This window comes from Pseudophryne corroboree, chromosome 1 (assembly GCF_028390025.1).
Source record: "Pseudophryne corroboree isolate aPseCor3 chromosome 1, aPseCor3.hap2, whole genome shotgun sequence".
Lineage (NCBI taxonomy): Eukaryota > Metazoa > Chordata > Amphibia > Anura > Myobatrachidae > Pseudophryne > Pseudophryne corroboree.
The window spans coordinates 1,246,501,699-1,246,527,659 of record NC_086444.1 but is presented as its reverse complement, the minus strand read 5'-3'; the positions used below and the strand labels follow the sequence as shown (position 1 = coordinate 1,246,527,659).

Genomic DNA, 25,961 nt, shown 5'->3' with positions numbered 1-25,961 from the left:
CTGTGTTCCTATAATTTAACAGAACCTGAGATAAATGTACTAAGGGTTTGTCTTTTCTTCAAACCCATAGACAGAAACCATTTGATTTTATAATCGAATTTTACAAGTTCCGTAGGCAGTGACGTCTCAAAGACTTCTTTAGCAAAAGGGCATCTATTGAACATAAATAAAAACACCTTTTACATGTCCTAGTACATTTGATCCACCTTCGTCCAACGCATCGATTGAAACTTTCATGCAGTTGGTCAAGAGGGACACTTTGCTACTTTTGCGTAAAGCCAAAATTAAATATTCTAATCTTAGTGGTGAGGAAATAGCAGCAGTTAAATCTCTGCATAACAACGCTAATATTGTCATCCTATTGAACAAAACTAATTATGTAAATTAGGTAATGAGACAGCTGTCAGATGACACATGTTACAAAAGACTTACGTTGATCCAACATCAAATTTTAAGAGGGAGATCGATTCTATTATCCAGCTAGGTCATAGTGATGGCTGAATAGATGAGCAAACTGAGAGATTTCTAACCCAAGACTACCCAAGGATCCCGCTCTTGTATATCTTGCCTAAGATACACAAGAGTATAGTGGATCCTCCAGGTAGGCCTATTATCTCCTCCAATGGATCATTAGGGCAACCGCTATCCCAGTTTGTGGATTACCACTTGCAACCTGTAGCGCAGCACACTCCCTGTTTCATCAAGGATACATCTGATTTTATCAATAAACTTGAGAGATATGGCCCACCACCTAAAGCATGTATGCTGGTGACCCTAGACGTCTCCAGCTTATACACCAGTATTAAACATGTTGAAGGCATTGAGCCAGTCAGGAGAGCCATCACCACCAGTCCATAGTATGAGGGTCCACCAGTGGATTTTTTGTTACTGCTCATCGAGATCATTTTACATAAAAATTATTTTTGTTTAACAATTCGTTTTATTTACAGCTTAATGGTATGGCAATGGGGTCTAATATGGCCCCGTTGTATGCCAATTTACTTATGTATGATTTTGAGCAGCATAACATTATGAATGATCAGGATTTTTCTAGGTTCATTTCTTTTTATGTTAGGTTCATAGATGACCTGTTCATGCTGTGGACTGGTGGTGAGAGAGCGCTTACTGAATTTGTAATTAAATTGAATAGCAGGCCTGGTTCCATTAGGTTTACCTATCAGTATAGTACTGGTATAGTACTGGTAATATAGAATTCCTTGATGTGATGGTAGGAATTGAGAAGGGACATTTTACCACCAATATTTATAAAAGAAAACCAGACTGATAAAAATACGCTTCTCCTCACATCAAGTTTTCACCCACAACCTTTGAAAAAAGGACTCCCGTTCTCACAGTTAATAAGAGTGACACAGATATCTTCAGACCACACAAAATTACCAGAGTCTTGTCAGGTCTCTAGGTTTGTCTGTCCCCGGCAGGGGCGCTAGTGGGTCAGTGTTGGTCTGATGGATAAAATGTGGAGGCAATATAATAGTCCTGCGCATAGGCGCTGATGTTTTATTGTATTGAGCAGATCGGATAACACAGTATAAACAGAAAACCGGTAATAGAATGACAATGGTTGATAACTGGATTTAAATAGCTGAGGTCTCTTGCATATGAAATGTGAAACAACAAAACTGAAGGCAGGTGATATAACTAAAGTGTTATGAGCCACGGCTGTGGCTCATTCCTGTTTTGCATGTTGGTTAGGTATTTTATGTTATACTTCTGTTTATGTTCCCCGTGGGTGTCATGGGGTGCTTGGAGCTCTCCTTAAGGAGAGGATACTGTTATGAACCACAGGTAGTGGTTCATTCCTATTTTATGTTTATAGTTCTCTTGCAGGCCAGGATTTCCCTTTGCTCTGGTTTAGAGGATTATTGTTTGCTGTCAGTGGTCAGTCTGTGTAATTGCAGTCTGTTCCCATGTGTTCAGCCTCACCTGGCTGCTAATTGCATCTTGCCAGTTTGGAGTCATGCAACAGGGCAGCTGCATGACATAATTAATTAGGCCTCTCTGTTATATGCTGGCTGAGTGCAATTCACAGATGCTGGTGATATTTCTAAGTTTCCAGTCTGCTTGAGTTCTGAGCTTGTTCCTGCCAGTTCCTGAGCTCCAGTATAGAAGTGTCTGTTTAGCTGCTTCCTGTGTCGATTCCTGTGTCTGATCCCATGTCCTGCCATGAAGCGTTCCTGTCCAGAAGTCCTGTGGCTTTGCCTATGCCTGGTCGAGTTTCTGGTTTCTTGGTGTCCACCGGTCCATCGTTTGGGATTCTGCCTGTCCTCCAGTTCTGAGAGTCTGTGTCGGCAGCGTTGGGGGTTCCTGTCCGTTTGCCAGTATTTGTACCGGTTCCGTGAGTAGCGGCTCTGCCACGTCCGTCGGCCTAGGCCGCTGTATTCCTTGGTTATATCTGTCACTGGTGTTTTGCAGAGGGTTCTGCTTATGCTGTCACCGCCGATACACAAAAGTATTGTGTCGGCGTGTGGACAGCATTTCCTTTGTTGTTCTTTTCCCTGGCGGAAATCCGCGCATACTTTAGTTTCAGCTTTGTTAGTAGCCCCTGGCTTTGTTGTTCAGTTAGAGGGCCCCTTGTTATCACCCTGTCTCGGTTCACTCTTTGTCTCTCATTAAGACCTGAGGGGGCATCGGAGTTGGGCAGACATAATCCGCCCTTCAAACGCGGCTGCCATGGGCCCAAGCAACCATAGTCTCGCAAGAGTGTACTGACAGCACGGGTGAGACAACGGAGATAGGGTGCCAGGGGCTATTCCCTTTCCATTCCCCTTTCCCAGCATTACGTTCTGGTATTCAGGTCCTACCGTATAAGATCACCCCTGACCTGAGTATCAGAATCATAACATTATCACCAGCCATACCACAAAAAAGAAATAAAACTTTTTTCTTTTTTGGCCCAGTCCAGTGTCTAGTTTAAAATCCAGTCCGGTGTTTAGAATCCAGTCCGGTGTTTAGAATCCAGTCCGGTGTTTAAAAAAAATCCAGTCTTGTTTTGTCTAGTTTAAAAATTTAGTCTTGCCTTGTCTAGTCTTGCCTTGTCTAGTCTTGCCTTGTCTAGTCTTGCCTTGTCTAGTCTTGCCTTGTCTTGTCTTGTCTAGTTTTAAATCCTCCTATGTCTACTATGCAAGCCCTGCAGGCATCTCTCTCAGCCCTGAACTCTGCTTTCAGTGCTTTGAGACCTGAGCGACTAGAAGTTTTGCAGCAATCCTTAAAGCAACTGCAAAACCTTCTGACTAAAATCTTGCTCATCTTGCCAGAAGTCGTTGAGAGTACATCTATCTCTAAAGAGACTCTTGTTCACAGTATGGTGACAAGAGAATCCTCTGGTTTAATTGAAGAGAAAAGGTTTAAAAGTTTTCTGCGGCCCAGGCTCTCAGAAGAGGAGCATCTGCGTCGCAGAAACTTAAACTTATGCCTATATTGTGGGGGTTTAGGCCACTATCTGCAGACCTGTGAGTTGCGCAAGCCAAAGTGTGGTGACGAGTCTTGCCCTCTGGCCAAGTTGAGTCAGGATACAAGACCTACTCCTGTCTCTACTGTGGCAGAGGTACTTGTCACACAACCCACACTAAAAAGCTCTCTGTCCTATAATTGGGGTCCTTGGGCAAGGGAGCCCCATTATAGATTCAGGAATCAAAAGAGAATGTTTCTCTCCTCTCTTGAGGTTCCTGTTGAAGCAGAGTTGCAAGCCCCTGGAGAGGTGCCCGATGCCAGGTTCCTGGAGTGGTGCCCGTTGCCCAGGTTCCTGGAGTGGTGCCCGTTGCCCAGGGTCCTGGAGTGGTGCCCGTTGCCCAGGGTCCTGGAGTGGTGCCCGTTGCCCAGGGTCCTGGAGTGGTGCCCGTTGCCCAGGGTCCTGGAGAGGTGCCCGATGCTCAGGATCTTGGTGCGGTACCCAATGCCCAGAGTGCTGGAGCGGTGCCCGATGCCCAGAGTGCTGGAGCGGTGCCCGATGCCCAGAGTGCTGGAGCGGTGCCCGATGCCCAGAGTGCTGGAACGGTACCCGATGCCCAGAGCGGTACCCGATGCTCTAGCTTATAGAGGGACATCAAATATTATAGCTCAGGTTTCCATACCAGAAGGGGTCTCAGAAGCTGTTACCCCAGGTAGGGACTTGAAGAGCGCAACCCCAGAAAGGGTATCTAAAACCATAGTTCTAGAAGGGAACTCGAGAAGCAAAACCCCAGAAGGGATCTTTGAAGTAATATCCCCAAGTGGGGTCTCGAGAGACGCAGCCTCAAAGAAGGGTCTAGAGGTCGCTTCCCCAGGAAAGAACTAAAGAGGCATAGCATTTGTGGAGGTTCTGAAGGTTATAGCTTCAGCAAAAGTCCCGGAAGTCATAGTCCCGGGAGAAGTTTCGATAATTATCGACTCAGAGAGGGAAGCCAATGGCTCAGTCCCAGTGAGGAAAACCGATGGCTCGGTCCCAGTGAGGGAGGCTGATGGCTCGGTCCCAGTGGGGGAGGCCGACGGCTCGGTCCCAGTAAAAGAATCCGAGGTGCTGACCCCAGCGGGGTTCCCGGAGGCCACTGCCCCAGCGGGGTTCCCGGAGGCCACTGCCCCAGCGGGGTTCCCGGAGGCCACTGCTCCAGTGGGGTTCCCGGAGGCCACTGCTCCAGTGGGGTTCCCGGAGGCCACTGCCCCAGCGGGGTTCCCGAAGGCCACTGCCCCGGATGGGGTTCAGAAAGTCACTGCCCCGGGTGGGGTTCAGAAAGTCACTGCCCCGGGTGGGGTTCAGAAAGTCTCAGCCTCGAGTAAGGTCAATAGTGACCAGGTCCTAGCAAAGCACTCTAGTCAGTCAGATGGGAATGAAGCAGATCCTGACTCTGTTGATATCTCAACATCTATAATCTTTGATGGGGACTTAGTCCAATTTCTGGCGCTTTACAAACACTATTACATTATTATGTTGTCTAGACCATTTCTGGACATCACTTCAGAGAACCTTGTGCTCTATCTGATTTATTCTTTTAGAGGAGAGCCTTTTGAGTGGGCGACCAGCCTAATGAAAGCTGAAGATCCCATTCTTCAGGATCCCCCAGCATTCAGTGATGCAATTATTAAAAGATATGGTTCCAAAGAAATTGGTTCAGGTTCCTCTAAGTCACCCGTCTTGTCTGCTGAGAGTCCACCAAATACTGTAAACTCGGCACAAGAGTCTCAGCCCGTTGTTTTGACTGCAGGATGTGCTTTTCTGTCTTCTTTTTCTAATAGAAGTACTTTGCCTGAAAGTTCAGCTCCCAAGGGTTAAGAAACCTATCTCTGATTTGAACGCAGCCTTGCTGGGTGGTACCATCAGTTCAGACAATGTTTGGGGAATTACCTTGGTCAGACCTAAAGAGCTTTGTAAAAATAATAAGAAGAAAAAGAAATAATTTTTGACTCTTGCCTTGATATAAAAAAAAAAAAAAAGATTTTTTTTCCTTGTCTTGTGTCCAGTGGCCACTGTCAAGGGGAGGGCACTGTTACAAGCTGTTGTTACAGCTTGTTTCTGTTTTCTTGTCTGCTAGACCAGTGTGTCAGGTTTTTTTTGTATCCCTTGTTTTGGATAGTCTGTATTTTGGGGTCCTTTGATCCCTCCTCAAGGGGGGGGGGTACTGTTATGAGCCACGGCTGTGGCTCATTCCTGTTTTGCATGTCGGTTAGGTATTTTATGTTATACTTCTGTTTATGTTCCCCGTGGGTGTCATGGGGTGCTTGGAGCTCTCCCTTAAGGAGAGGATACGGTTATGAACCACAGGTAGTGGTTCATTCCTATTTTATGTTTATAGTACTCTTGCAGGCCAGGATTTCCCTTTGCTCTGGTTTAGAGGATTATTGTTTGCTGTCAGTGGTCAGTCTGTGTAATTGCAGTCTGTTCCCATGTGTTCAGCCTCACCTGGCTGCTAATTGCATCTTGTCAGTTTGGAGTCATGCAACAGGGCAGCTGCATGACATAATTAATTAGGCCTCTCTGTTATATGCTGGCTGAGTGCAATTCACAGATGCTGGTGATATTTCTAAGTTTCCAGTCTGCTTGAGTTCTGAGCTTGTTCCTGCCAGTTCCTGAGCTCCAGTCTAGCAGTGTCTGTTTAGCTGCTTCCTGTGTCGATTCCTGTGTCAGTCCCTGTGTCGATTCCTGTGTCTGATCCCGTGTCCTGCCGTGAAGCGTTCCTGTCCAGAAGTCCTGTGGCTTTGCCTATGCCTGGTCGAGTTTCTGGCTTCTTGGTGTCCACCGGTCTGTCGTTTGGGATTCTGCCTGTCCTCCAGTTCTGAGAGTCTGTGTCGGCAGCGTTGGGGGTTCCTGTCCGTTTGCCAGTATTTGTACCGGTTCCGTGAGTAGCGGCTCTGCCGCGTCCATCGGCCTAGGCCGCTGTATTCCTTGGTTATATCTGTCACTGGTGTTTTGCAGAGGGTTCTGCTTATGCTGTCACCGCCGATACACAAAAGTATTGTGTCGGCGTGTGGACAGCATTTCCTTTGTTGTTCTTTTCCCTGGCGGAAATCCGCGCATACTTTAGTTTCAGCTTTGTTAGTAGCCCCTGGCTTTGTTGTTCAGTTAGAGGGCCCCTTGTTATCACCCTGTCTCGGTTCACTCTTTGTCTCTCATTAAGACCTGAGGGGGCATCGGAGTTGGGCAGACGTAATCCGCCCTTCAAACGCGGCTGCCATGGGCCCAAGCAACCATAGTCTCGCAAGAGTGTACTGACAGCACGGGCGAGACAACGGAGATAGGGTGCCAGGGGCTATTCCCTTTCCATTCCCCTTTCCCAGCATTACGTTCTGGTATTCAGGTCCTACCGTACAAGATCACCCCTGACCTGAGTATCAGAATCATAACATAAAGTCCAATAGTACTTGATAGCACACAGTCTCGGTGTAACGTAAAATAAAGTAACTTGAAAGGCAGAACTCCGGTATGTATGAGAAACACTCAGTCTCTATAAAGCACACAAGTCCAGATAGTTTTACTAGGCTCAAGCAGGAAACAGTCTCTAAGCCATCAATAGTAATACTGCTGAAATGCACAGATGGAATACAGATAGCCAGTGTACAAGTGAGATGGTAATACGAACACCTGCGGAGAGTCTCTGCTGCTGGTGATTGTGGCTGGATGGAATTGGAGTCCGGAGTTAACAGGAGAGCTGTAAGAATGAAGACTGGAACAAATGGAAGTAACCACGGGGATCGCTGGAAACAGGAACCAGAAGAACTTAGACACACGGTGTGTGACTTGTTGTCGAGGCAATGTGAGAGAGCCACAAGCTGGAAGTTATACCTCCTGCCCACCAGTGATTGGACACAAACTGCAGGCGGAGATACAGAGCTGGATTGAACATCAGAATCAGCTGCGTGCAGGTGTCATGGTAACGTCCACACAGGCTGGACATCGGCACGCCGCAAAACCCACACAGGACCAGACTCAGGAGTACTCAGCAATGTGAAATAGAACGCTCGCGGTTACTACACCCATGCAGCCGCAACTGGGGCCAAGACCTCCGGAGGCCCGCACACCAGCGCGCTGGTAAGTGAGACGTAGCAGAGCGCCGATTCCTGACAGTACCCCCTCCTTTATGGGTGAGCACCGAACACCCACGAGGCTTGGCAGGGAAGAGTCTGTGGAAGGCTTGGATCAGACGTGGAGCATGTACATACGTGGCGTCGACCCAACTCCTCTCTTCAGGACCATATCCAGACCAGTCAATGAGATATTGCAGATGACCATAACGATGTTGAGAGTCTAATATCTTTTACACCTCGTATTCCACGCCCCGATGAGTTCGTACCTTTGGAGCTGCTGGAAGCGTTCTCTGGAAACGATTGAGAATTAGTGATCTGAGGAGAGAAATATGGAATGAGTTGGGTATTTTCAAAAAAGCAGGCAGTTTCAACTTATAAGCCACCGGATTAAATAACACTTTCTACTGGAAAAGGTCCAATAAACCGTGGCGCAAACTTCATTGAGGGGACTCTGAGCCGGAGATTACGGGTAGATAACCAGACCTTATCGCCCGGTTTCAAACTAGGAACTGCTCGCCTCTTCTGAACAGCGAACATTTTGTACCGTTGAGAAACTTTTTTAAGAGATGAATGGATCTCTTTCCAAATTTGAGCGAACCGCTGAAGAGCAGAAGCAGCCGCAGGCACATCTATGGCAGGTAATTCTTGTAAATCCGGTACTCTAGGATGCTGACCATAAACTGCGAAAAAAGGAGTTGTATCAGTTGAAGTATGATAACAGAAATTATGAGCAAACTCCGCCCATGGCAACAATTCTACCCAGTCATCCTGTGAAGAAGAGATATACAGTCTCAAATAGGTCTCAAGTTCTTGATTTACCCTCTCAGTCTGCCCATTTGTTTGAGGATGATAGGCCATAGAGAACTTCAGTTTTACCTGTAGCACTGAACACAGAGCCCTCCAAAACTTGGCCACAAATTGTACTCCTCGGTCAGATATGATTTCTGTTGGAAGTCCATGTAACCTGAATATTTCACGAAGAAACAACTGAGCCAACTTTGGAGCAGAGGGTAATCCCATGAGTGGAATGAAGTGTGCCATTTTTGAAAACCTATCAACTACTACCCAGATGGTGTCATACTTATAACCTTTGGATGGAGGGAGATCAGAAATAAAGTCCATCGACACATGGGACCAGGGACGCCTAGGAATGGAATTGGGTATCAATTGGCCTGCAGGAGCCTGACGAGAATTTTTATGCTGAGCACATTTGGGACATGAAGCTATGAACTCTTGAATATCTACCTTCATACGAGGCCACCAATACGTTTGAGACAGAAACTTAAAAGTCTTTAGAACCCCAGGGTGACCAGTAAACTTGGACGTATGAGCCCAAGACAGAAGGTTTGGACGAAGCTTCGGAGAGACAAACATCTTGCCTGGAGGCGGGACTTGCGACATCCCTGTAGCTGCGATAACCACCGGATTTAATACTGGTCGAGCAGCCTGTTCTGCGGATTCCTCGTTTGAGCTCATGAAGCGAGACAAAGCATCCGCTTTGACATTTTGTGAGCCCGGTCTAAACATCAACTTAAAATCAAAGCGAGAAAAGAATAGAGCCCCTTGCTTGCCGAGGATTCAGACACTGCGCGGCTTTCAAGTAGAGAAGGTTCTTGTGATCCGTGTAGATGGTAATGGGAAATCTCGTACCCTCCAGCAGATACCTCCATTCTTAAAGGGCCAATTTGATTGCTAACAACTCCTGGTCGCCGATGGTATAGTTCATTTCTGCAGACGAGAACCTACGAGAAAAACCCCACAGGGGTGAGTCTTACCATCACTGCCAACCTGGGACAGGACTGCGCCCACGCCAACCGTTAAAGCGTCCACTTCCAAGATGAAGGCTTTACTGACATCCAGCTGCTGTAACACAGGAGCTGAAATAAAAGCTTGTTTTATTTTGTGAAAAGCGGACAGTGCGTCGTCAGACCATTGAGAAGGATTTCCCCCTTTCCGGGTAAGGCAGGTAATTGGAGCTATTAGCGTGGAAAAGCCTTTAATAAACTTTCTGTAGTAATTGGCGAAGCCAATGAAGCGTTGAACTGACTTGAGTGTTGTTGGAAGAGACCAGTTTTCTATGGCTTCCAGTTTAGCTGGATCCATTTGAAGATCTGTTCCGGAAATGATGTATCCTAAGAAAGATATTGAAGAAGCTTCAAATGTGCATTTGGACAACTTGCCATACAGATGATTCCGTCGAAGACGTTGCAGAACCTCCTTCACCTGTTGGCGATGAGAGACTAAATCACGGGAGAATATCAAGATGTCATCGGGGTAAACCACCACACATTTATACAGGAGATCTCTAAACACTTCGTTGACAAAGTTTTGAAACACGGCTGGGGCATTACTTAAACCGAAGGGCATCACTAGATATTCATAGTGGCCGTCACGAGTATTGAAGGTGGTTTTCCACTCATCACCACTTCGAATCCTGATAAGGTTGTAAGCCCCGCGAAGATCCAGTTTCGTGAAGATGGAAGCCCCTCTAACTCTGTCAAACAGCTCTGTGATCAGAGGTAACGGGTAGCTATTTTTGATCGTGATGTCATTTAAACCCCGATAATCGATACAGGGGCGAAGTCCTCCATCTTTCTTCTTGACGAAGAAGAATCCAGCACCAGCTGGGGAAGTGGATGGACGGATGAAACCTTTCTGTAAATTTTCCTTTATGTATTCACTCATTGCTTGAGTTTCTGGGACTGAAAGAGGGTATGTACGCCCTCTAGGCGGCTTGCTCCCTGGAACCAGATCGATGGGACAATCCCACTCTCGATGGGGAGGCAAGACATCCGCTGCTTTCTCACTGAAGATGTCAGTGAATTCCTGATAGGCCTCCGGGAGGCCAGACTGAGACTTTACACCAGAAGACTTTATTGGAAACACTTGAGCCAGACAAGACTGATGACAGGAGGAACTCCATGATGTTAACTGCAATGTGGACCAGTCAAATTGCGGATTGTGCAGTTGGAGCCAAGGCATACCCAGTACTATCTCATAGCCCGCTTTGGGTATAACCAGGAACTCAATGAGCTCAGAATGCAGGAAGCCTACTCCTAGAACTACCGGCTTGGTTTGCTGAAAGATGGAACCTTCAGAAATACGACTTCCGTCCACGGCCGTGAGATAAACTGGACGACACAGCTTAGTCACTGGGAGATGAAGTCTATCCACTGCAGCTTGCGTGATAAAATTCCCAGCAGCACCACAATCCACTAAGGCAGACAAAGATTGGAGTCCCTCAGACCTTTCCAAGGTGACAGGTAATATAAGATCCTGAGATGAAGGAGCTTTATTCAAAAGCCCTAACTTGACTCCTCCTCTACAAGTTAGGACCTGGCGTTTCCCGGCCGAGCAGGGCAGGAACCAATCACATGACCAGCAGCAGCACAATAGAGACACAGTCTTTCCTTTAATCTTCTGGACCGCTCCTCAGGTGTTAAACGAAATTTGTTTACCTGCATGGGTTCATCAGTAATAATAGTTGGAGACTGTACAGGAAGCATAGCTCGGTGCTTGCGAAGATCACCTTGAGAGCGTTCACAGGTCCGCTCGCGTAAACGTAGATCCAATTTGACACATAGGGAAATTAGAGCTTCCAGTTGCTCTGGTAAATCTCGAGTAGTCAGTTCATCCTTTATGCGGTCAGACAGACCATGCCAGAAGGCGGCAACCAATGCCTGGTTGTTCCACTTCACCTCCGATGCCAATGTCTGGAACTGGATAACGTACTGACCCACAATACGTGTTCCCTGGCGGATCTGAAGGAGGTCAGAAGAAGCAGAGGTCGTACGCCCAGGTTCGTCAAAGATGCGTCGGAATGCGGCAACAAATTCAGTATAGTTGTTCAATATTGCATCTGCTCGCTCCCACAGCGGAGAGACCCAGCTCAGAGCAGAGCCAGCTAGAAGAGAAACAATATAAGCAACCTTTGTTCTAGGTGTTGGAAAGTTCTGTGGCTGCAATTCAAACTGAACTTCGCATTGATTTAGAAACCCACGACACATCTTAGAATTACCATCAAATTTACTCGGTGTAGGAAGATGGATGCGAGACATTGGAACAGGAGCAACTGGAGAGCTGGAAACTGAGGAACCTGGAGCAGGAACTGGAACTGAAGAGGACACTGGGGAAACTGGAATTGGAAGTGATTGTTGCAAAGTATCTAATCGTAAAGACATTCCTTGCAGGAATTGCATAATCTGCTGCTGCGCAGCCTCTTGACTATCCAGTCGTGACACTAGGTCTTGGAGTGTCCCTGACCCCACACTCTGACCACCGTCCGGGTCCATGGGCCTCGGACAAACTGTCAGGTCTCTAGGTTTGTCTGTCCCCGGCGGGGGCGCTAGTGGGTCAGTGTTGGTCTGATGGATAAAACGTGGAGGCAATATAATAGTCCTGCGCATAGGCGCTGATGTTTTATTATTACTGAGCAGATCGGATAACACAGTATAAACAGAAAACCGGTAATGGAATGACAATGGTTGATAACTGGATATAAATAGCTGAGGTTTCTTGCAAATGAAATGTGAAACAACAAAACTGAAGGCAGATGATATAACTAAAGTCCAATAGTACTTGATAGCACACAGTCTCGGTATAACGTAGGATAAAGTAACTTGAAAGGCAGAACTCCGGTATGTATGAGAAACACTCAGTCTCTATAAAGCACACAAGTCCAGATAGTTTTACTAGGCTCAAGCAGGAAATAGTCTCTAAGCCATCAATAGTAATACTGCTGAAATGCACAGATGGAATACAGATAGCCAGTGTACAAGTGAGATGGTAATACGAACACCTGAGGAGAGTCTCTGCTGCTGGTGATTGTGGCTGGATGGAATTGGAGTCCGGAGTTAACAGGAGAGCTGAGAGAATGAAGACTGGAACAAATGGAAGTAACCACGGGGATCGCTGGAAACAGGAACCAGAAGAACTAAGGCACACGGTGTGTGACTTCTTGTCCGAGGCAATGTGAGAGAGCCACAAGCTGGAAGTTATACCTCCTGCTCAGCAGTGATTGGACACAAACTGCAGGCGGAGATACAGTGCTGGATTGAACATCAGAATCAGCTGCGTGCAGGTGTCATGGTAACGTCCACACAGGCTGGACATCGGCACGCCGCAAAACCCACACAGGACCAGACTCAGGAGTACTCAGCAATGTGAAATAGAACGCTCGCGGTTACTACACCCACGCAGCCGCAACTGGGGACAAGACCTCCGGAGGCCCGCACACCAGCGCGCTGGTAAGTGAGACGTAGCAGAGCGCCGATTCCTGACAAGGCTCTAGCAAGTATGGGGCAGAATTTCATCGATCGTGGCTATGATCTGTATGAAGTAAAAAAAAAAAGCTGTGACAAAGTGTTTGGAGCTTAAGCGCGAAGGATCTTTTGTAACCTCGGAGCACGAAGGACGATGCAGAACGTTTAGTATTTTTCAGTACATATGCGGTCACCTCGGGTTTGGTTAAGAAATCCATATTGAAACACTGGCAAATTATCCAGACGGATCCAATATTGAGCAGATTTTGTGCAAACACTCCACTTTTCAGCTACAAGAGGAGTAAAAATCAGAAGGAACGGATTTCGCTTTATGATATTAGTCCGGGAGTGTTGTCCAATAGGAACTGGCTTAGTCCACAAATGGGAGCATTTAAGTGTGGTGGTTGTGCAAACTGCACTTTTATGCTCACCGGTAAAGATTTTGTACATCCCACTCTGGGTGATAAATACTCTATTCCGTGCAGAATGACCTGTGAAACCTGATATGTAACATACGTGATTCTATGCCCATGTAAGAAATTATATGTGGACTATACTATACGCATGGTAAAGGAAAGGATTTCTATGCATCGTTCATCGATTTAAGAAGGCATTACAGCTACTGGAACCCAATACGCCACCAGTTGCTGGGAACTTTGCCAACAATGGACACAGTATAAGAGATTTTACATTTATGCCATTGGATCATGTGCCACCATTAAGGTGAGGTGGCGATGGAATAAACTCTTATTGAAACAGGAGAGTTGGTGGATGTATCAATTAAATGCGATGTGCTAAATGAAGAGTTGACATTTCCATGTTTTCTGTAATGGGTAGTATAAAGGTATAACCTATCACCAGGCTTGCTGTCCTAGGATGGTGTAGTATACTACGTGTGCTCTCTGGCCGGATACCTCTTCCATGCTAATGCTCTCCTATCTACAATTGTATTACATGTTTCACTTTCTGTATGCTATTAATGGAGTGTTGGTCTCGTCTGCAGCATAGCCCCTGCTGGAGCCTCATGGGGTGGATGTAACCATATTGAATACATTGTCCGGACACCCTCCGATGGATAAGTTTGGTGCTGTGCGGTTCACATGTATTTGTTTTATATAGACAGAGAGGGGGCGTGCTTTTCCCCCCCTGGTACGTATCACCCCAGCACACTAAAATATTACCTGTAACCATACCTGAACCTGAATACCATATGTGCACAGCGTCTGTTTACAGGGGACAGAGGGAGAGGGGGCATGCCAGCAGCTCAGAGAGCGCGGGGCATGCCCCCTCAGTGATGAAAATGGGGGGCGTGGCTCGTGATTGCTGGACTCCCGTGAATCCACGCCCCTTTTCAGCAAGTCACACACCCTTTAAAAAATCGGGAGATGAGCAGTTCTGGCTCGGGACTTCCCTTCTTACTCAGATTCCAAATCGAGGCCGAACTTCATCATCGCACTGTCGCATTCTTGCGGGTTTTGTATTCTATAAAGGTGATTGGCGCCATCTTCACTGCGGCTGTGGAGAGTGTACTGGACGGACGTGTCCATCTCAGTACTGTGTTGTCTGGCGTACGGTGGGTGCTCTGTCGGCTGTATCTGAAAGGGGTGCTCTGTCCGTCCATCCAGGGGCTCCGCCCCATTGTAAAATTAAAATAATAAAAGCTAAAAACAAAAAGCCTAAAAATATAATTATATATTTTTTTGTGTGCTGTACCCCTGTGTAATATATAATTTTTATTCTATTTTCAGAAGTACTGTGACACTGCCGGTCAGACTGCAGTATATTATTTACTACTCATAGACGCATTGTTCAAAGCTATTGGTGAAATGAAACCGTTAGCGTTAGATTATCATCTCTGACTCATACACGTATTGTGATACTGTAGGTGTACAAATTGTAGTGTGCGCTGTACCCCACTGGGTTTGTGTTTGTTGATAAATATGGAGGACAAACAGTTGAGAGCAGAGGCATAGGCGGCTTGGAACCTAATTCAGACCTGATTGCTCCTCTGTGAATTTGCAGAGGTCTGTGATCGGAGAGTCGCCGCCCAGACAGAGTGAAATACGTCCCGTGCACGTCTGCGTACGCCGTGCTAAAAGCTTTGCAAACACCGGCCAGCTGCAAATCCGTTCACAACTCCCTCACCATCTAATGATTTATCCAGTGTGTGCGTAGCCCAGTACTTACCCCTACAGTGCGATACAAACAGGCTGATCGGCGATGGAGCTGACGCCACACACCCGCCCTGACAACGCTTGGGAACGCCTGCGTTTTCCCTGACACTCCCAGGAAACGGGCAGTTACCACCCACAAACGCCCTCTTCCCGTCAATCAGCCTGCGTTCGCCTAGCGATCAAAAAATATATTTTCTTTTGCAGGTTGGCCCACCGTGCCTGCGCATTATGATCCGTACGCATTCGCAGTCATTCGAGAATCGGATGCCTTGCGATTTCGCACAATAGTGATCAGATCTGATTTAGGCTCTTAATTCGGGGCATGTAAAATCTAAGAAAAAGTAAAAGTCGGATTAGTGCAATAATATGACCAATAAAAATTGTAGTCTATGCAATAAAGACCGTCTCCAATGCGCCCAATGATTCATTTACAGTTTTAAAATCAAACAAATTAAATGAAATTACTAATCAATCCTTTCATCCACTACATACATACATACATACTCTACCTACCTTGGGCCCCTGATCTAGTTATTGATAATATTCTGTGTCAGACCATTTTTTGCTGATTTTGGTTTCATCTTTTTTTATTTCAAAATTTACAAAAACAGCTAAAAATCACAATTTTTTTGTTCCTAGAGTATTATTAACCATAATAACATTCATTTCTAAGCCATTTTGACCACAGTACAATTAAAAATATATATTGTGCAATATATATTTTTATATGCTGTAATCATCTGTACAGATTATTTTCATCCTCAATGTAGGATCAGTTCCTGAAAGTTATGTTCGACCTTGAGAAGGTTCCACTTCAACCAGCTTTATGCAAGGTATGTATTACCATGTAAATGTTTTTTTTTACCAATATACAAAACAAATGTTTGTATTAATGCAACATATTTCCACTTTTTTGCAGATATCGTGGCAAAGGGAGTACAATTGCGCCGAGTCCCGGATGCGGCTCCCTTATATGGAATCCAAAACCTGCAAGATCCGACGCTGGATGAAAACAATATTGAGATGTGGACAAAATTAACTGGAAATGAATGTTATTGAGGTTAATAATATTACTGTAGGAACAAAAACACCCCCAAATTCTGTGATTTTAGCTGTTTTTTGTTTTTTTTTCATTTAAAAAACAAATACAGATCCAAAACAAGAACCCAAAACCTGAGATCTGGGCCGGCGCACAACCCTTATATATATGTATTTATTTATTAACAGTTTCTTATATAGCACAGCAAATTCCATTGTCCTAGACTTCTGTTGCCGGCCCTACATGTACACTTACACACTAGGGTTACTTTTGTTGGGAGCCAATTAACCTACCAGTATATTTTTGGATTGTGGGAGGAAACCGGAGTACCCGGAGGAAACCCACGCAAGTACGGGGAGAATATACAAACTCCACACAGATAGGGCCATGACCTCTGTGCTGTGAGGCACTGTGCTGACCATTACATCGTCCTACTTCTAGGCACTGTGCTGACCATTACATCGTCCTACTTCTGTTATGTGTATGATGCTCAATATACAGAATATTAAATAAAGGAATCCCAGCTCCTGCTCCTACTCCCTCCATATCAGATTGTTAGTTCTTTGGTCCAACTTTCTTTGCAGCAAGCATTGTGTGAATGAGAGTCTCCTCCTTCTGTTGCAGATTGTCAGATCTTTGCTCCAGTGTTTTTCTATAACACGTATAATAAAGGTAAGCTGTCACTAATGACTGTACACTGGAGTGCTAGCTCTTTGCACCAATATTTCTCTGGGAAATACAAGGCAGAGTGGAGACACTGTATTAGATTGTCAGCTCTTCTCTCATATGGGCCCAGTGGAGCCTGATCTGTGTAATGGACATACCACCTCCTTGTACACACTTGGGGCCTCACTCTCTCCCCGCGGTCCCAGGGGTGGGGGGCTGGTTTTTGGGGTTGTCCTGGGGACACAGACTGCATTTTTCTCTTCATGTCTCATTTGCTCTCATATTTCCAGATTCTCTACAAGTCAGTCATCCATCTTCCACAGGTAACGCTCCCTAATGTGGCTGAGAGAGGGTGGGGAGGATTCCCAGCGCAGGGAGCGCTGACAGAGGGGCTTCCACAACTTAACTCCTTCATATGCGGGAAACTATCGCTGATCCCATCATCTGAGTCTTCTCATCTCATAGAGCAGCGCTGTCAGTACTGAGGCAGAAATGATAGAATTATACAACCACGTAATACATTCTCTAATGACCCAATACGGGCGGCATTCACAATGCAGTACATCCCACCACACTTACCCTTCAGGTAGGTACCCAATCAGAGCCCTTCTGAGTGACCTACACGCCATGGCTGTTCCTGGGATTGGATCCCCCATAGGGCAGAATGCGGAAAGAAGCCCATAGGCAGCTATAGGCACATCCGATCCCTGGAATCACATTCTGGAGCATTGCTACAAAAGGGAAATGTGGACAAAGTCTGAAGAAAATGCCCCTTTTCAGGTGTTTTGTCTGCATTTTCCCTTTTCTACATCCCACCCTATATTACCTGCCAATATATCCTCCTATTATTCCATATATCACCTCCCTATATCTCCTATTACCCCTTTATTTATCCCCTCTATATTTCCTCCTATAACCCAATATATCCCCTCCCTGTATCTCCTCCTATAACCCAATATATCCCCTCCCTGTATCTGCTCCTATAACCCAATATATCCCCTCCCTGTATCTGCTCCTATAACCCAATATATCCCCTCCCTGTATCTGCTCCTATAACCCAATATATCCCCTCCCTGTATCTCCTCCTATAACCCAATATATCCTCTCCCTGTATCTCCTCCTATAACCCAATATATCCCCTCCCTGTATCTCCTCCTATAACCCAATATATCCCCTCCCTGTATCTCCTCCTATAACCCAATATATCCCCTCCCTGTATCTCCTCCTATAACCCAATATATCCCCTCCCTGTATCTCCTCCTATAACCCAATATATCCACTCCCTGTATCTCCTCCTATAACCCAATATATCCCCTCCCTGTATCTCCTCATTATAACCCAATAAATCCCCTCCCTGTATCTTCTCATTATAACCCAATATATCCCCTCCCTGTATCTCCTCCTATAACCCAATATATCCCCTCCCTGTATCTGCTCCTATAACCCAATATATCCCCTCCCTGTATCTCCTCCTATAACCCAATATATCCACTCCCTGTATCTGCTCCTATAACCCAATATATCCCCTCCCTGTATCTCCTCCTATAACCCAATATATCCCCTCCCTGTATCTCCTCCTATAACCCAATATATCCCCTCCCTGTATCTCCTCCTATAACCCAATATATCCCCTCCCTGTATCTCCTCCTATAACCCAATATATCCCCTCCCTGTATCTCCTCCTATAACCCAATCTATCACCTCCCTGTATCTCCTCCTATAACCCAATCTATCCCCTCCCTGTATCTCCTCCTATAACCCAATATATCCCCTCCCTGTATCTCCTCCTATAACCCAATATAACCCCTCCCTGTATCTCCTCCTATAACCCAATATATCCCCTCCCTGTATCTCCTCCTATAACCCAATATATCCCCTCCCTGTATCTCCTCCTATAACCCAATATATCCCCTCCCTGTATCTCCTCCTATAACCCAATATAACCCCTCCCTGTATCTCCTCCTATAACCCAATATATCACCTCCCTGTATCTCCTCCTATAACCCAATATATCACCTCCCTGTATCTCCTCCTATAACCCAATATATCACCTCCTTGAATCTCCTCCTATAACCCAATATATCCCCTCCCTGTATCTCCTCCTATAACCCAATATATCCCCTCCCTGTATCTCCTCCTATAACCCAATATATCCCCTCCCTGTATCTCCTCCTATAGCCCAATATATCCCCTCCCTGTATCTCCTCCTATAACCCAATATATCACCTCCCTGTATCTCCTCCTATAACCCAATATATCACCTCCCTGTATCTCCTCCTATAACCCAATCTATCACCTCCCTGTATCTCCTCCTATAACCCAATCTATCACCTCCCTGTATCTCCTCCTATAACCCAATATATCCCCTCCCTGTATCTCCTCCTATAACCCAATATATCCCCTCCCTGTATCTCCTCCTATAACCCAATATATCCCCTCCCTGTATCTCCTCCTATAACCCAATATATCCACTCCCTGTATCTCCTCCTATAACCCAATATATCCACTCCCTGTATCTCCTCCTATAACCCAATATATCCACTCCCTGTATCTCCTCCTATAACCCAATATTTCCCTCCCTGTACCTGCTCCTATAACCCAATATATCCCCTCCCTGTATCTCCTCCTATAACCCAATATATCCCCTCCCTGTATCTCCTCCTATAACCCAATATATCCCCTCCCTGTATCTCCTCCTATAGCCCAATATATCCCCTCCCTGTATCTCCTCCTATAGCCCAATATATCCCCTCCCTGTATCTCCTCCTATAGCCCAATATATCACCTCCCTGTATCTCCTCCTATAACCCAATATATCCCCTCCCTGTATCTACTCCTATAACTCAATTTATCCCCTCCCTGTATCTCCTCCTATACAGGGCCGGCAACAGAAATCTTGGGGCCCGGTACACTGATATCTCTGCGGGCCTCCCCCTCCCCAACCTACTCCCCCTTCCCCCTTGACCTCAGACCCACACATCCCTGCCTGCAAACCTAACCCTTCCCCCGCAGCCTAACCCTAACCCTCCTTGGCATACTTACGTTCGGGATGCCAGCGTCACCATTCTGACTGCCGGGATCCCAACTACATTCCGTGGGAAACAGTCCTTTAAGAAGCTAAAATGGTAAATAAATACAACCCAGGCGCTTGAAATGGTGTGCTTTGCTGCAAGCTGCCACCATAAAAAAGGGGTAGTCAGACCCACAATAAACAATATATAAAAAGAAAGAGATGGTGGCGCTGATAAATGATTTCTTGACTGGATAGAACAATATTAAAATAATTATACATTGTATAACAACAATGGCATTAATCAATAAAATAAATCTCACATAACATAAACACCCTGGATAAGCATATTTAACATATAATTCTATTAATATTGTTTTATCCAGTGCATCAAGAAAACATTTATCAGCTACTTTCAGAAGCCTAGTTCCAAATCCCCAAACTCCTGGAGAGCCAAGAGCGCACACTTACCAATATACACAGCTGCCTGCCGCTATCCAGACAAGGCTCCGAGTCTCCAGACAGCCTGAGGCTGTTGTATTCCTCAAGTCTGTCTGTGAGCTGCGCCGGCCGTGCGGTCTCTATAGCCGATTGCAGTCCCGCTCCTGCTCGGCTGCTCCACACAGCAGAGACACAGGGCGGTCGGGGAGGAGAGAAGTGGAGGACGCAGCGGTCTCGCGCATAGCCCGGCGCGACATCGCTGCACACGGGGACTTCAGGAGTTCCGGACAGCTGACCTGGGGAGATGGGAGCTACACACAGCGGGCGGCCGGCGAGATGCCGCGATATCAAAACTTATACCTACAATTACAAACGTGAATCCATGCTGCACTGCTGCAGGTGGACCTTGGGGCCCCTCACAACGTCGGGGCCCGGGATGGATGTCCCCTTTGACCCCCCCTGTCGCCGGGCCTGCTCCTATAACCCAATATATCCCCTCCCTGTATCTCCTCCTATAACCCAATATATCCCCTCCCTGTATCTCCTCCTATAGCCCAATATATCCCCTCACTGTATCTCCTCCTATAACCCAATATATCCCCTCCCTGTATCTGCTCCTATAACCCAATATATCCCCTCCCTGTATCTGCTCCTATAGCCCAATATATCCCCTCCCTGTATCTCCTCCTATAGCCCAATATATCCCCTCCCTGTATCTCCTCCTATAGCCCAATATATCACCTCCCTGTATCTCCTCCTATAACCCAATATATCCCCTCCCTGTATCTCCTCCTATAGCCCAATATATCACCTCCATGTATCTCCTCCTATAACCCAATATATTCCCTCCCTGTATCTGCTCCTATAGCCCAATATATCCCCTCCCTGTATCTCCTCCTATAGCCCAATATATCCCCTCCCTGTATCTCCTCCTATAACCCAATATATCCCCTCCCTGTATCTCCTCCTATAGCCCAATATATCACCTCCATGTATCTCCTCCTATAACCCAATATATTCCCTCCCTGTATCTGCTCCTATAACCCAATATATCCCCTCCCTGTATCTCCTCCTATAACCCAATATATCCCCTCCCTGTATCTCCTCCTATAGCCCAATATATCACCTCACTGTATCTCCTCATATAACCCAATATATCCCCTCCCTGTATCTGCTCCTATAACCCAATATATCCCCTCCCTGTATCTGCTTCTATAGGCCAATATATCCCCTCCCTGTATCTCCTCCTATAGCCCAATATATCCCCTCCCTGTATCTCCTCCTATAACCCAATATATCCCCTCCCTGTATCTCCTCCTATAACCCAATATATCCCCTCCCTGTATCTCCTCCTATAGCCCAATATATCCCCTCCCTGTATCTCCTCCTATAGCCCAATATATCACCTCCCTGTATCTCCTCCTATAACCCAATATATCACCTCCCTGTATCTCCTCCTATAACCCAATATATCGCCTCCCTGTATCTCCTCCTATAACCCAATATATCCCCTCCCTGTATCTCCTCCTATAACCCAATATATCCCCTCCCTGTATCTCCTCCTATAACCCAATATATCCCTCCCTGTACCTGCTCCTATAACCCAATATATCCCCTCCCTATATCTCCTCCTATAACCCAATATATCCCCTCCCTGTATCTCCTCCTATAACCCAATATATCCCCTCCCTGTATCTCCTCCTATAACCCAATATATCCCCTCCCTGTATCTCCTAATTATAACCCAATATATCCCCTCCCTGTATCTGCTCCTATAACCCAATATATCCCCTCCCTGTATCTCCTCCTATAACCCAATATATCCCCTCCCTGTATCTGCTCCTATAAACCAATATATCCCCTCCCTGTATCTCCTCCTATAACCCAATATATCCCCTCCCTGTATCTCCTCCCATAACCCAATATATCACCTCACTGTATCTCCTCATTATAACCCAATATATCCCCACCCTGTATCTCCTCATTATAACCCAATATATCCCCTCCCTGTATCTGCTCCTATAACCCAATATATCCCCTCCCTGTATCTCCTCCTATAACCCAATATATCCCCTCCCTGTATCTGCTCCTATAAACCAATATATCCCCTCCCTGTATCTCCTCCTATAACCCAATATATGAATTCCCTGTATCTGCACCTATAACCCAATATATCCCCTCCCTGTATCTCCTCCTATAACCCAATATATCCCCTCCCTGTATCTGCTCCTATAACCCAATATATCCCCTCCCTGTATCTCCTCCTATAACCCAATATATCCCCTCCCTGTATCTCCTCCTATAACCCAATATATCACCTCACTGTATCTCCTCCTATAACCCAATATATCACCTCACTGTATCTCCTCCTATAACCCAATATATCCCCTCCTTGTATCTGCTCCTATAACCCAATATATCCCCTCCCTATATCTCCTCCTATAACCCAATATATCTCCTCCCTGTATCTCCTCCTATAACCCAATATATCTCCTCCCTGTATCTCCTCCTAGAACCCAATATATCCCCTCCCTGTATCTCCTCCTATAACCCAATATATCCCCTCCCTGTATCTGCTCCTGTAACCCAATATATCCCCTCCCTGTATCTCCTCATTATAACCCAATATATCCCCTCACTGTATCTCCTCATTATAACCCAATATATCCCCTCCCTGTATCTCCTCATTATAACCCAATATATCCCCTCCCTGTATCTCCTCCTATAACCCAATATATCCACTCCCTGTATCTCCTCCTATAACCCAATATATCCCCTCCCTTTATCTCCTCCTATAACCTAATATATCCCCTCCCTGTATCTCCTAATTATAACCCAATATATCCCCTCCCTGTATCTGCTCCTATAACCCAATATATCCCCTCCCTGTATCTCCTCCTATAACCCAATATATCCCCTCCCTGTATCTGCTCCTATAAACCAATATATCCCCTCCCTGTATCTCCTCATTATAACCCAATATATCCCCGCCTTGTATCTCCTCATTATAACCCAATATATCCCCTCCCTGTATCTCCTCCTATAACCCAATATATCCCCTCCCTGTATCTGCCCCTATAACCCAATATATCCCCTCCCTGTATCTCCTCCTATAACCCAATATATCCATTCCCTGTATCTGCTCCTATAACCCAATATATCCCCTCCCTGTATCTCCTCCTATAACCCAATATATCCCCTCCCTGTATCTGCTCCTATAACCCAATATATGCCCTCCCTGTATCTCCTCCTATAACCCAATATATCACCTCACTGTATCTCCTCCTATAACCCAATATATCCCCTCCCTGTATCTCCTCCTATAACCCAATATATCACCTCACTGTATCTCCTCCTATAACCCAATATATCACCTCACTGTATCTCCTCCTATAACCCAATATATCCCCTCCCTGTATCTCCTCCTATAACCCAATATATCCCCTCCTTGTATCTGCTCCTATAACCCAATATATCCCCTCCCTATATCTCCTCCTATAACCCAATATATCTCCTCCCTGTATCTCCTCCTATAACCCAATATATCTCCTCCCTGTATCTCCTCCTAGAACCCAATATATCCCCTCCCTGTATCTCCTCCTATAACCCAATATATCCCCTCCCTGTATCTGCTCCTATAACCCAATATATCCCCTCCCTGTATCTCCTCATTATAACCCAATATATCCCCTCACTGTATCTCCTCATTATAACCCAATATATCCCCTCACTGTATCTCCTCATTATAACCCAATATATCCCCTCCCTGTATCTCCTCATTATAACCCAATATATCCCCTCCCTGTATCTCCTCATTATAACCCAATATATCCCCTCCCTGTATCTCCTCCTATAACCCAATATATCCACTCCCTGTATCTCCTCCTATAACCCAATATATCCACTCCCTGTATCTGCCCCTATAACCCAATATATCCCCTCCCTGTATCTCCTCCTATAACCCAATATATCCATTCCCTGTATCTGCTCCTATAACCCAATATATCCCCTCCCTGTATCTCCTCCTATAACCCAATATATCCCCTCCCTGTATCTGCTCCTATAACCCAATATATGCCCTCCCTGTATCTCCTCCTATAACCCAATATATCACCTCACTGTATCTCCTCCTATAACCCAATATATCCCCTCCCTGTATCTCCTCCTATAACCCAATATATCACCTCACTGTATCTCCTCCTATAACCCAATATATCACCTCACTGTATCTCCTCCTATAACCCAATATATCCCCTCCCTGTATCTCCTCCTATAACCCAATATATCCCCTCCTTGTATCTGCTCCTATAACCCAATATATCCCCTCCCTATATCTCCTCCTATAACCCAATATATCTCCTCCCTGTATCTCCTCCTATAACCCAATATATCTCCTCCCTGTATCTCCTCCTAGAACCCAATATACCCCCTCCCTGTATCTCCTCCTATAACCCAATATATCCCCTCCCTGTATCTGCTCCTATAACCCAATATATCCCCTCCCTGTATCTCCTCATTATAACCCAATATATCCCCTCACTGTATCTCCTCATTATAACCCAATATATCCCCTCACTGTATCTCCTCATTATAACCCAATATATCCCCTCCCTGTATCTCCTCATTATAACCCAATATATCCCCTCCCTGTATCTCCTCATTATAACCCAATATATCCCCTCCCTGTATCTCCTCCTATAACCCAATATATCCACTCCCTGTATCTCCTCCTATAACCCAATATATCCACTCCCTGTATCTCCTCATTATAACCCAATATATCCCCTTCCTGTATCTCCTCATAACCCAATATATCCCCTCCCTGTATCTCCTCATATAACCCAATATATCCCCTCCCTGTATCTCCTCCTATAACCCAATATATCCCCTCCCTGTATCTCTCATTATAACCCAATATATCCCCTTCCTGTATCTCCTCATTATAACCCAATATATCCCCTCCCTGTATCTCCTCCTATAACCCAATATATCCCCTCCCTGTATCTCCTCCTATAACCCAATATATCCCCTCCCTGTATCTGCTCCTATAACCCAATATATCACCTCACGGTGTATCCTCCTATAACCCAATATATCCCCTCCCTGTATCTGCTCCTATAACCCAATATATCCCCTCCCTGTATCTCCTCCTATAACCCAATATATCCCCTCCCTGTATCTCCTCCTATAACCCAATATATCCCCTCCCTGTATCTGCTCCTATAACCCAATATATCACCTCACTGTATCTCCTCCTATAACCCAATATATCCCCTCCCTGTATCTCCTCCTATAGCCCAATATATCCCCTCCCTGTATCTGCTCCTATAACCCAATATATCCCCTCCCTGTATCTCCTCCTATAACCCAATATATCCCCTCCCTGTATCTCCTCCTATAACCCAATATATCCACTCCCTGTATCTCCTCCTATAACCCAATATATCCCCTCCCTGTATCTCCTCATTATAACCCAATATATCCCCTCCCTGTATCTCCTCATTATAACCCAATATATTCCCGCCCTGTATCTCCTCCTATAACCCAATATATCCCCTCCCTGTATCTCCTCATTATAACCCAATATATCCCCTCCCGGTATCTCCTCCTATAGCCCAATATATCCACTCCCTGTATCTGCTCCTATAACCCAATATATCCCCTCCCTGTATCTCCTCATTATAACCCAATATATCCCCTCCCGGTATCTCCTCCTATAGCCCAATATATCCACTCCCTGTATCTGCTCCTATAACCCAATATATCCACTCCCTGTATCTGCTCCTATAACCCAATATATCCCCTCCCTGTATCTCCTCATTATAACCCAATATATCCCCTCCCGGTATCTCCTC

At 45.8% G+C, this 25,961-nt stretch overlaps 1 long non-coding RNA gene across 1 annotated transcript in view; it reads left to right on the top strand.

Annotated features, from left to right (window-relative positions):
- LOC135033071 (uncharacterized) overlaps positions 1 to 16,422 on the top strand; it is a 112,170-nt gene extending 95,748 nt beyond the window's left edge. Inside the window, exons 2-3 of the long non-coding RNA XR_010228542.1 lie at positions 15,721 to 15,783; positions 15,870 to 16,422. This is a non-coding gene — a long non-coding RNA (uncharacterized LOC135033071). The remainder of the gene's footprint in view (positions 1 to 15,720; positions 15,784 to 15,869) is intronic.
- Positions 16,423 to 25,961: the final 9,539 nt, after the last annotated feature.